Here is an 11,285-nt window from a genome sequence, read left to right as displayed (position 1 = left end):
CACTAAACTAAAAACAAAAACTACCCTACTCACTCAGCAGGGCAGCATAGCATTCAGCCAGCAAGCAAGGAGCAAGCAGCTGCAGCAGAAGGCAGAAGAATGCATCATCATATGTAACCGAAACAATAAGGTACTACCACGGCCGCCTTTAACTACCTACACCGATATAAAGTAAATACCCCCGCTACAGCAGACCTGCAGACTAAGCGAATTTCCATTTGCCTGTTTGGATTTACACTATGATTTCTCCTTTAAAATATCACATTTATTCCCTATTTAATAGAATTAGTTTAACGAGTACTAAGGTATGCTGCAACAGGGAGGGTAACAAAGTTTTTATGTTAATATTTTGGTAAGAAATAAATGCATCTTAAAAAAATATGTTCATTGTTTATTTTTGTTTTTTTAACAAAGTTTTATTTACAATCTGTTTTACATTAAACAATAAGTAAATATGATGACATTTATATAAATAAATAAAAAATTTGAAAACATGACTTAGCAGCCAAAGAGCTTTAGCACTAACAAAAATACCCCCGTTGCAGCAAACCAGCCGACTAAGCGAATTTCCATTTGTCTGAATTGATTTTCAAATCTAATAACATTAGGTTTAACGAGTGCCTAGGTTTGCTGCTACAAGGAAACTAATAAAGTGTGTTTTTTTGTAAAATATTTATAGCTTAGTATAAAATAAATATATTTGCCAAGATTTATCAAAACATGTCAATAAACAAGCAAACTACAACATTTTACAATATTCTCCATAAGAATAACATGGGAATTCTAAATTTATTATTTTTTTAATTTTCTCCGTTACCAATAACCCTAAAAAACACTTTGATATACTAAATTTATGTTTTTTTAAGCTCTTTTAAAAGGTCTAGAGAGAAATTAGAAAATTTTGTGTTTTGAGGGTCAAAAATGAGAAAAACCATTATTGACCCCATAAAACCCCCCTAATACCCCGTTCCCATGGTCCGATCATGCTGGTTCGCGTTTATTAATTAATTCATTCAAGTTTATCCCGCCTTACACCTTTAAACCAAATTTGATCAAAATCGGACAAAAATTACTCAAGTTATCGCGTTCACGGACATATATATAAAATATATATATACATATATAACAATTTGAACGAATAGTGTTTTTGGCCTCTAGGGACATCAAAATGAAAAAGTAAATTGGTCCCGGGCCTAGGTCTTACCGTGCCACCTACGGTAGTAGCTACTTCCCTATAGGGAAATTCGCTAAAAAGCAAAGAAAAATTTATTTAATAAATTTCAGAGCTGCTACAAATCGAGTCGGAAGGTCTAAAACATTTCCACTTTTTAATCTGTAGACATGACTGTTGTCTAGGAGGTTGATGGCCAAATGGTTTGGATGTTATAACTGAGCAATACATTTTCATAATTTTTGTTTAGGCCATACACACGTGAATTACAATTAGTTAATGAAGTTTTTAGGTAACTTATTTTGTAATTCATTGTCATAATGCTGAAAAATAAAATAAACATGGGTATTATACCAGGTATACACCTACAGAAAATCCTAAGAAACAATAACTAATTTTTCAAAATTATTAAAGTTTCATGTTTTTGTCTTCAATAAAAATATGCGAAAACATGACAAATATTGTTATTTTAATTCTAGAATGACCCTTCCCTTAATCGTTATTTGTAGAGAGTTTATCTTACAACTTTTTTAAACAATAACTGTAGTTAAAAGGAAACATTGTCTTGCGTGGATGCGTGTACTTTACGATTCGAAAATGAATGAATTAACAATAACTAATGTCGAGTTAACTTAAAAGTAAACTCGATAACACATGTCCAAATACTGCAAAAAGTTATGCATTTTATAATACACAGACAACAGCGGCTTTTGCCAACAAAGATGGCGGGTTGTCGTGTACGCCCCATGTTAACTCTCGTCAACCCGCCACCTCGCATGTAAGCGACAACGTGCCACCACGTCAACCCGCCATCACTATTTTATGACGTGGCGGGTTGTCGTGGTATGAACACGTCTAAGCACCACCAGGACAACGTGCCACCACCACAACCTGCCACCACACATTTTTACAAGGTGGCGGGTTGTCGTGCACGCTAGAAGAGTCAACGTGCCACCTCAACAACGAGCCACCACTTCAACCCGCCACCTCAAACTTCTTCTTGAATACAATGAATACAATGAATTTATTAGGCCAATCAACAACAACATTGTTACAGGCTATGTCAATGTACAAGCATAAAATAAAATAAATATCAAGACTTAAAAATCAAACCAAGCAAAAATCGATCAAAACCAACCATGTGAAAAAAAATATGTTCAAGACCATGCACAAAAAGATTCAAGGCAAACAAATGCAGTTCATGCAAAATGCATGCACAATGCAAAAATAGCAAACAGGCTGTTCAGAGGAAAACTTAACTAAATACAGTTTCAAAAAACTCTTTGAATTTGAAAAAAGGATTTTCAATCAGCCAATCAAATATTGCGGTTTGGAAGTTCTTTCTTTCCAGATTTCTCACATGACCAGGAAGGTGATTGAACAGTTTTATTCCTGAAACAGGGTAGGCCTATGACCTAGCTCTTTTATCAGTCCTGGACCGAGGAATGACAAGCTTAGAACTAAACCTAGTGTCATGATTGTGCACTGAACTGGTTACATGTAAATCATTCATGCTGTTCTTAATACTAACAAGGCATTGGAATATATACATATTTACAACTGTCAGAATTCTTTGTCTCTTAAACAAGGGCTTACTGTGTTCTTTATAGTGAGCATGACAGAGAATCCTTACTGCCCTCTTTTGCAGTCGCAGGATCTTTTCGACATTGGGTGAATGGCCCCACAAAATTAACCCATAGGATATGTGAGGTTGGAAAAATGCAAAGAAGGACATTCTAAGGGTACTCTGTGGCAATTGGTCACTTAGACGTCTTAAAAGATGTACTACTCTACTTAGTTTAGTACAGACTTGGCTTATGTGGTCTTTCCAATTGAGACAGGGGTCAAGGGTTATACCAAGGAGTTTGACAGGCTCTTGGAAAGGAACAATCTGGGAATCACATAGGCTAAATGTTATGCACTGTGTTTTCTCATTATTGAGCACTAATTTATTGTCAACAAACCAATTTGAGGCTGACTCAAAAATCTTCTTACAGCTCTGCTTGTTCACGGGTCACTTTACATGATATAAGGGAAGTATCATCTGCATACAACATGCAATTACCTTCAAGTCTGGTATAGAGGTCATTGATTGTTACTAAAAATAACAGAGGTCCCATAATGGAACCTTGCGGAACCCCGTGTCTTACAGGTAATGGTTTAGATGTAATACCATTCCAACTTACAACCTGTTGGCGATCACTGAGGTAGGATTTGACCAATCTCAAAGCACTGCCTTCTAGGCCATATTTTCCCAATTTCAGGAGCAAAATTTCATGTGACACGCAATCAAAAGCGCGAGAGAGGTCACAAAGTATTACGGAGGTAGATTTCTTAGACTCAAAAGCATCAACAATTAATTGTACAATAGAATTAACAGCCAATATAGTGGATTTGGCTTTCCTGAAGCCAAATTGACCAGGCACCAGAAGGCTGTGTGCTTCAAGGTGGTCGTACAATTGAGCAAACATAATAGCTTCAAACAGTTTAGAAAATACAGGAATCAACGATATTGGTCGATAACTTGCAACATTGTCACGGGACCCTTTTTTTAAAGACAGGCACAGTTCTAGAGACTTTTAATGGAGCAGGAAAAATACCTACTAAAAAGCATACATTAACCAAATGGGCTAGTATAGGTGCCAGTGCCCACACAATGTGTTTCAAAAGATTAGGTGTCATGCCATACACATCTTTACTGTTAGAGAGTTTAAAGCCCATAACAGCATTAATAATGTCTTGGACCGATACATGTTTCCATTCAAAAGTAGGTGCACCATCAGGTATGCTTGACAGGATCACAGGAGAGGATTGTGTTATATTTGGAATGGTTGACAAGATGGACTCAACAGACTCAACAAAGTACGAATTGAATTCATCAGCAGATGCAAAAGACGGATTAAGAATATCAGACTTTGTTTGAGGTCTATTTTGATTTATTAAATTCCAGGCCGCCTTACAGGGATTGGAAGCCCCTGTTATGTATGCGGCATTTGAGTTGATCTTTGCATCCCTCACATTCTTACGGTATTGTGTTCTAAGCAGCTTAAGCAAGTTAGACAGATCAGGTCTTACACTAACTAAATCATTAACTAAAGTTATCATGTTCTTTAGCCTAGAGAGTTCAGGGGTATACCAGTCCTTAACAACAGGCAAACCATTATTTTTAGAAACCCCTGACTTGCCAACATGCACCTTTTTACATTTTATTGGGAAAAAATGATCAAAGGCCATGTTGAAATTGACATGAAAAAACATGAAAGCATCATTTGCCGTCAATGCTTTGATTTCATCAAACCAGAAATGTGCATTCAGTTCTAGGTATTCTATAAGTTTAAATTCTGCCTCCTCACTGTAGACTCTGAAGGATACCACTTTTGAGGACACCTGGTGATGTTGATCCACATTCGGAGTAGTGACCGACAGCAGAACATGCTTGTGATCTGCAATACTGTCCACACTTACCGCAGCCACATAGTCCCAACTGTCTTCTTCTTTTTGATGGCGGGTTGACGTGGTGGCGCCTTGCGCGTTCCCATGCCTCTAGTGGGTCTCGACCCGGCTACCTTCGTATTATCATAGATTAAACATAAAGTGTGTTTAATCTATGGTATTATCAGCCCGGTGCGCTATCCACACCACCGAGACCGATGGCTGTACAACGTATTGTTGCGGTAATGGTGTTCGCTCGAGCGATGGTGGGTGGTGGTGGGTGGTGGCGGTCTGTCTGGAAGGGTTTCTCTATTAGTGCAGCGTCTGCTGCTGCCGTCTGCCTGCGTCTGCACTCGTTGTTTTCCTCTCCGTCGCGTCGCGAGTGGCGAGTTGTTGTGTGTTGTTTTTGTATGTGACCAGTGCTGTGTAGTATGTCAAGGGGATTAACCTCTTAAATAGGTTAGTTATAACTCAATTAAAATATCGAAAGTGCTCCTTGTTTGTATATTTTCCAGGCATCCTAGTATCAGCTTTCTTTTTTCTTTATGCTACAGTCACCTAATTAAAAAATAATTTCTAGGTCACATGAATTGACTATTTTGACACCAAAGGACTTAACAAATGTGAGTAATTTAAGCAACTTATAGCTTTTTAATTACTTTAAGTTAGAATTAAAATAATAAACACAAGTAGATTAATAATTACACTTAGGCCCTAAAACTTATTTACCAGTTTTCTATTTCATTAATGGCCTAGGCCTACTTAATAGTGTACTTTTACCAGTTGCATCTTATAAGCAAAAGATTGGAAATCAGGAATCACTCAGTTTCTTTGTGATTTTTCAGTATGGGCCTTTAAGCCTCTTTCACACGGGGCGAGTTTACAAGCTACTCGCCAGCATGTAAGAAGCCGGCGAGTTGGCGAGTGTGCTTTTATTCGTTCACACGGAGATTGTCCACTCGCTAACATGTAGAAAGACGCCGGCGAGTGCGCTTGTAGTCGTTCACACGATGCTTTTTCCACTCGCTCAGTAGTCTAGCTAGCTTAAACCAAATCCTCCGATATCTTTGAATAATATGCGCACAAGTAACTGTGTTCACACTAGGCTACTTTACACGCCTACTCGCTCAAAAGCTGGCGAGTTGGCGTGTAAAGTAGCGGCAGCGTCAACTTTTTCCAGAGCTTATTTACAAGCAGCTTTTGAGCGTGTAGCTTGTAAACTCGCCCCGTGTGAACGGGGCTATAGTAGGCCTAAGATCTTTTGAATAGTGGATTAGTTAAGCTATATGTAAAATGCAGTTAAATTGGTTAGTTTTCAAAGACCAGGAGGGTACTTACTAACTAACTAGTGTAGCCTATTAGGTTATATTAATCCATATATTAATACGCAAGCAGTTTTCTTTTCACAGTCATAACACGATAACGGCTTGACGGATTTTAACGTTTGAGGTGTCAGAATATTAAGAAAGGGCATCACTTAAGTACCAATAATAATGTCCGTAAACATGATAGGCCCCTAACTCGAGTAATTGTGGTTCGATTTTAACGAAACTGGCATAATCGGACCATGTGAACAGGGTTTTATGTGGTAAAAATTTGTTACCTTTGACCCTCAAAACACAAAGTTTCTAAATTTTTCTCTAAACCATTTTAAAGAGCTTAAAAAACATATAATTTAGTAGGCCTATATTAATGTGTTTTTGTACGGTTTATTGGTTAGTGGTTACGGATAAAATTCAAAATTTGTAAATTTAAAATTCCCGGATGTTATTCTTAAGGAGAATAGTGTAAAATGAATTAGGCTAGGATGTTTGTTTATAGGATATGTCTTAACCAAACTTGTAAAATTTATTTGTTTTATACTAAGTAGGCTAAGTTATTAAAATTTTACTAATAACACACTTTATTAGCCTCCTTGTAGCAGAAAACCTAGGTAATCGTTAAACGCAATGCTATTGCAATTGATTTAATTGAAAACCAACTAAAGTAAATGAAAAATTCGCTTAGTCTGCAGGTTTGCTGTGACGGGGAATTTATATTTTCTCTTACTCCTTGTAATCCTTCCTCGTTACGTACTTACTTACTCCTTCTTCATCTTTTACCCAAAAAAGGGATAGATTGCATCTCGACAAAAAAAAAAAAAACATTTCTTTTACACGCACAATGAAAAAATAAGTCCACAACGTGTAAAACCGTTTAAGATATAAAAAAACAATATATATACATAGTACATAGTAGTAGTATGTAGGCTACATAGTACGTAGTAAAGAATTAGGCTACAGTTGTTCTCAATAATCCTCTTTTATATAGAGCGTAAAGGTATTAATGTTATTACTTTATGAAATAGTGTTTAAATATCGTAAAAAGTAATACTATTTGTGAACACCCTGTATGGAGTGGTTTAATACACTTAAAACTAGTCCCAATCGTTTTAAAATAACGAAAACCATCGAAAACGACACCTCACTCGACCTTATACGTAAAAACAAAATTATTCAGGAATTACCCCCATCAGAACAAAAAGGGCCTTAGGACGCCCAAAATTTTGGGGACTCGTCGGGAATGTACAAATTTTGTTGTTTATAAAACCCCATTTTACCTGTAGGCCTACTAAATTAAAGCTAAATATAATAGTAAACTTAAATTAGTTATTAAATTTAAAACATTGGAAACCAAAGAATTTTAAAATTTCTAATGAGGAGGTGAAGTCCAGATCAGTAAACATTGAGCTATATTTGATCTACAATAGAATGTAAGAGTGCTCTAACGAAAGTGTGAAGTAAAAATTGATCATAACCACAGTTTAGCTCTTATGAGTAATTTAATTGAAATGAGCTGAAATGGGAAAATTGAGTTCTTACTAGGTAAAAGGGGGAATTTTCCCCTCCCCTTAAACCCTTGAAAACTGTATCACTGCATCGAGAGGTAATAATTGCCATTGGACTGATCCATCTCGCAGCGTTGATGCTGGCAGTTTTCTTGACCCTATCGAGCTACTTGAGGCCCTAGGTTTTATTTGAATTTAGGACATCTTAAAAGTAAGAGAAAGTCTAGCTGACTACAGAGAAAAAGAAGGCTTTAATCTGAAGAAAGTTTCTTTGGAAGGGATGGACGATGAGAATAAAATTATCAGGCGGAATACGGAATATATAATAATACGAAAAGCAAAGATATCATATAGCCTAAGTATTCAAATATCATCAAATCTTTTTATTTTTAATATGTAGTTTTATTTTGATACAGTATGAAATTTCTTTTCAAAAAACATTTTGTATTTCCCGGGTATTTAAAAGGATATTTTTCTGATTTGTGTATATAAATTACAATATTTTTTTTACATAAATATGTTTTTATCACACAACTACCACAGTGACCTATTATTTTAAGTAATTTAGCTTAAATTCCCGGTTATTTATTTCAATTACAATTTTCTACTATAATGTTTTGTGGTTGATTTAACCATATAACAGCTTTTTAATGGCTTTTACCTATTAAGTAACAGTTTTTAAATCTATCTTGCTAATTAGTTCATAAATTGCTCCCAGGGAATATTTCCTCGATTTTATATTCCCGGGAATTTTACATCACTACATACATATACCTAATGTTAAAAATACCTCAGCTTATTTGTTTGTATTACTATATTCTGGTTTGTTTCATTCAGCTTAACTTAACCAATCAATAGTTTTATTTATACTTAGTCAAATGAGGTGAAGCCCGTGGGTAACAGCTAAAAGTATTCATTAATGTTTAAGAAAGTAAGCGAATGTCTGATTTTAACGCCCTAGGGATATAAAAACCTGCTCGGTCCCCAAATGACGATGACAGTTGGCATAGGCAGCAATATGTAGCTTTCTGCCTCCAATAAACGTTTGTAAAACGGCTAAAAACATTGTAGTATGGTAAAAAAAATTTGGTCGAGTTTTTTACTACGAGGATACCTCTAGTTAAAATAAATTAAAAAGGGTGCTAATGTTTTATAACGTATTCAACAATATAATTTGAATAGCTGATGTTTTTGGCCTCTGGGGACATCAAAACGAAAAAGTACATTGAGTGAAAATTAAAAAACGTACGTTTTCATGTCCCTGGCCTCTTACTTCGTAGATACTGGATTTGTAGTTTATTATTATGTGTTTTAATATTTTTTGGGATGTGGGCAACATGTTACACACATTTATTTGGTTTTAAATAGGTTCTAGGTATTTTATTCGTATTTTTTAAGTCTTTAAATTCACGACCATGACGTGTCCCTAGGGTACATTTTCCAACTTTCACGCTGTTTTAATACTAATTATTCATGCCAAAATATATAAAGCCATATTTTTATGTCATCAATAGTTATTAAACTTACAAAAAAGGAGTACCTAGCCTATATTATAATTTTATTGTCATTGCAAACTGACTACCATGACAAAATAAGTCTGTCCCTCGATTTGGCGTTTGACCATTTGGAAAAATTTTCAACTTTGGAGCACGACAGTGGCAAGCCTGGCGTCGATTTCGTCAGTTCGTTTTAGAGACTAGTTCGGGGTGTACGTCAAGTTTGTAGTGCCGGTTTTTTCGAGTTGAAAGGAGGATTTACAAGATCAATAAAGGCAAGTTTGTGTTTTTTGTAATTTTGGTGTGTCCATGACCGTACGCAGTCATTCGATGAAGTAGACACAGTGTTAATTTTTGTTTATGAGACATTTCAATTGCTAGATTGAATTGCCTAGAAGTCCACTTTTTATCCTCGAACATGAAGTGCAGGGCTACCGCCAGAACAGAGCCAAATAACACGTAATGTCACAACCAAAGTTTCACGACCATCGCGAGTTTTTCACGACCAATTCAGCCTTATGGATTATACTGTGTTTGGTCGTGACAATAACTTAAATATCATTATAAATTGAACAGTTTATTAGTTCAATTGAAACACATATTTTTATTATAACTATCAGTATAATTGAAAGATTGTTTAGAAAGATGTAGATTACCTATTCCAGACAATTCACGACCGTACCGCTTGTTCCTGACCATCACGTTTATGATTTTTATCATAAAAATTTCAAAAATTAAAATATCATTATATTTCAATGTTTTGTACACAAAAGAAGCACACCTCTATAAATAAATAACTATTTTTCGGGTCTCGGGTAAGTTTTTTCGGAGTTATACAAACTTAAAAGATTTTATTGGCTTTTTTTCAATTTTTTTAATTTTTTTCTAGAAAGACCAAATATACCAAAAGCTTAGTGAGCTGTTTTAATGGCCATAAAAGTAAATTAATTTATAGCAAAACATAGTTATAAAAATAATATTTAACTATTTTTAATATTCAGTTTTATGTCCGTGATGGTCGTGACAAAATTTCGTGTTCTTCCATCAAAGATGCTCTATTAATAAAAAATCACCAAAGATATTGCGTTACCATGGACATTTTATGAAACTTCAAATGTCAATGAAATAAAAAAAATAAAAAAAATTTCAAAAACTGAAAAAAAATTAAAGTGTTTTCCTGAAAACGTACGTTTTTAAATTTTCACTCACACCGCTCCCGGGTCTAGGTATTACCATGAGACTTACGGCAATAGCTTATTGCCTATGGGAAATCCGCTAAAACTAACTACTTATCATATATTTTTCTTGAGTTTGGATTCCCGAACAGCAACTTCTGGGGGTAGCAGAGTGGTTTTAGTGCTCGCCGCCAAATCTGTAAACGCGTTACTGTATATACAAGACGTAATAAGAAAACTAGGTTTTTATTTTTTCTAGGTCTTGTTTTCCACATTATTTCTGGCATGGTATAGACATGCTTAGATAAAATCCATTGGAGATTGGTAGGATTTGTACCCGGGACCTCGGGAAGTTCCGCGCTGTAGGCTACTAAACCAGCTCGCTTCTAAGGGTTGGACCGTTTCCTGACAAACACGGTAAACAAATACTAATGACGTAGAAACACAAATAAGCAACCACCCTTTTCTGATGACGAGCTTCCCAATTCCGCCGCACCATTACGTGGGTACTGATGACGTCACGGTAAATCCAGGCCGTGCAGGCGTCCACACCGTCTATGACCGGAAACCGCGTTTCTTTCTAGATCACTTCTACAACGCAGCCGCTGTCTCTGCACTGGCGCACGATTGTTCCTGCGTCAGTTCTAGTTGATTCTACCTCACCTCACAATAAAGCAATGGAGGTAACAGGTAACACCAGAATGGAGTTTGATGAAAAAAACTATTCTTGGTTAATAGTGCAGTTGGATGTTAAGGAGTTAAACATGTTGAATTATATATATTTAAGAGGTTAGCGGCCTCTTTTAACCTTGCATTTGCCCGTCCACATAGACTACAGATCTGTGCGTGGAACGTATCCAGCAAAGCAAGGGGTGAGCCGGTACAGTACGAACGTGAACTGTTCTGATAAAATGTTTTCGGTAATGACCAGGATCCGTACCCTCGACATCGCTGCATTGGGCCCGAAGTCTAGCAGTTACCGGCGCGCGTTGGCTGCGCTTAACAACTATTATTGTGAATGGTAATTTGCTCTTTACTATAAATAATAAAAATGTATACCAAAAACAAAAATAGAACATTTTGCTTAGTTGCCAGTGGATGAACAATATTTTTTGTTTTCATTAGGTGTATAAAATATATAAGTTTTTAGACGTACCTACCACCACGTGAGAACGCAACATACT

The 11,285-nt window shown here is 36.0% G+C and overlaps 1 protein-coding gene across 3 annotated transcripts in view; it reads left to right on the top strand.

The window, feature by feature from the left end:
- The first annotated feature begins 4,995 nt into the window (after positions 1-4,995).
- Positions 4,996-11,285, top strand: part of LOC128989644 (sphingomyelin phosphodiesterase-like) — a 54,382-nt gene continuing 48,092 nt past the window's right edge. The window contains exons 1-2 of one of the 3 annotated variants that reach the window (XM_054411600.1): positions 4,996-5,062; positions 5,184-5,226. The gene's annotated coding sequence lies outside the window, so the exon portion shown is untranslated. Of the gene's footprint in view, positions 5,227-11,285 lie in introns of all 3 variants that reach the window. The other 2 variants (XM_054411602.1, XM_054411603.1) reach the window with 2 other exon arrangements.

This window comes from Macrosteles quadrilineatus, unplaced genomic scaffold (assembly GCF_028750875.1).
Source record: "Macrosteles quadrilineatus isolate MER2022 unplaced genomic scaffold, UCM_ALF_1.0 Scaffold_3__2_contigs__length_128488019, whole genome shotgun sequence".
Taxonomy (NCBI): domain Eukaryota; kingdom Metazoa; phylum Arthropoda; class Insecta; order Hemiptera; family Cicadellidae; genus Macrosteles; species Macrosteles quadrilineatus.
This window is presented reverse-complemented; position numbering and strand designations above follow the sequence as displayed.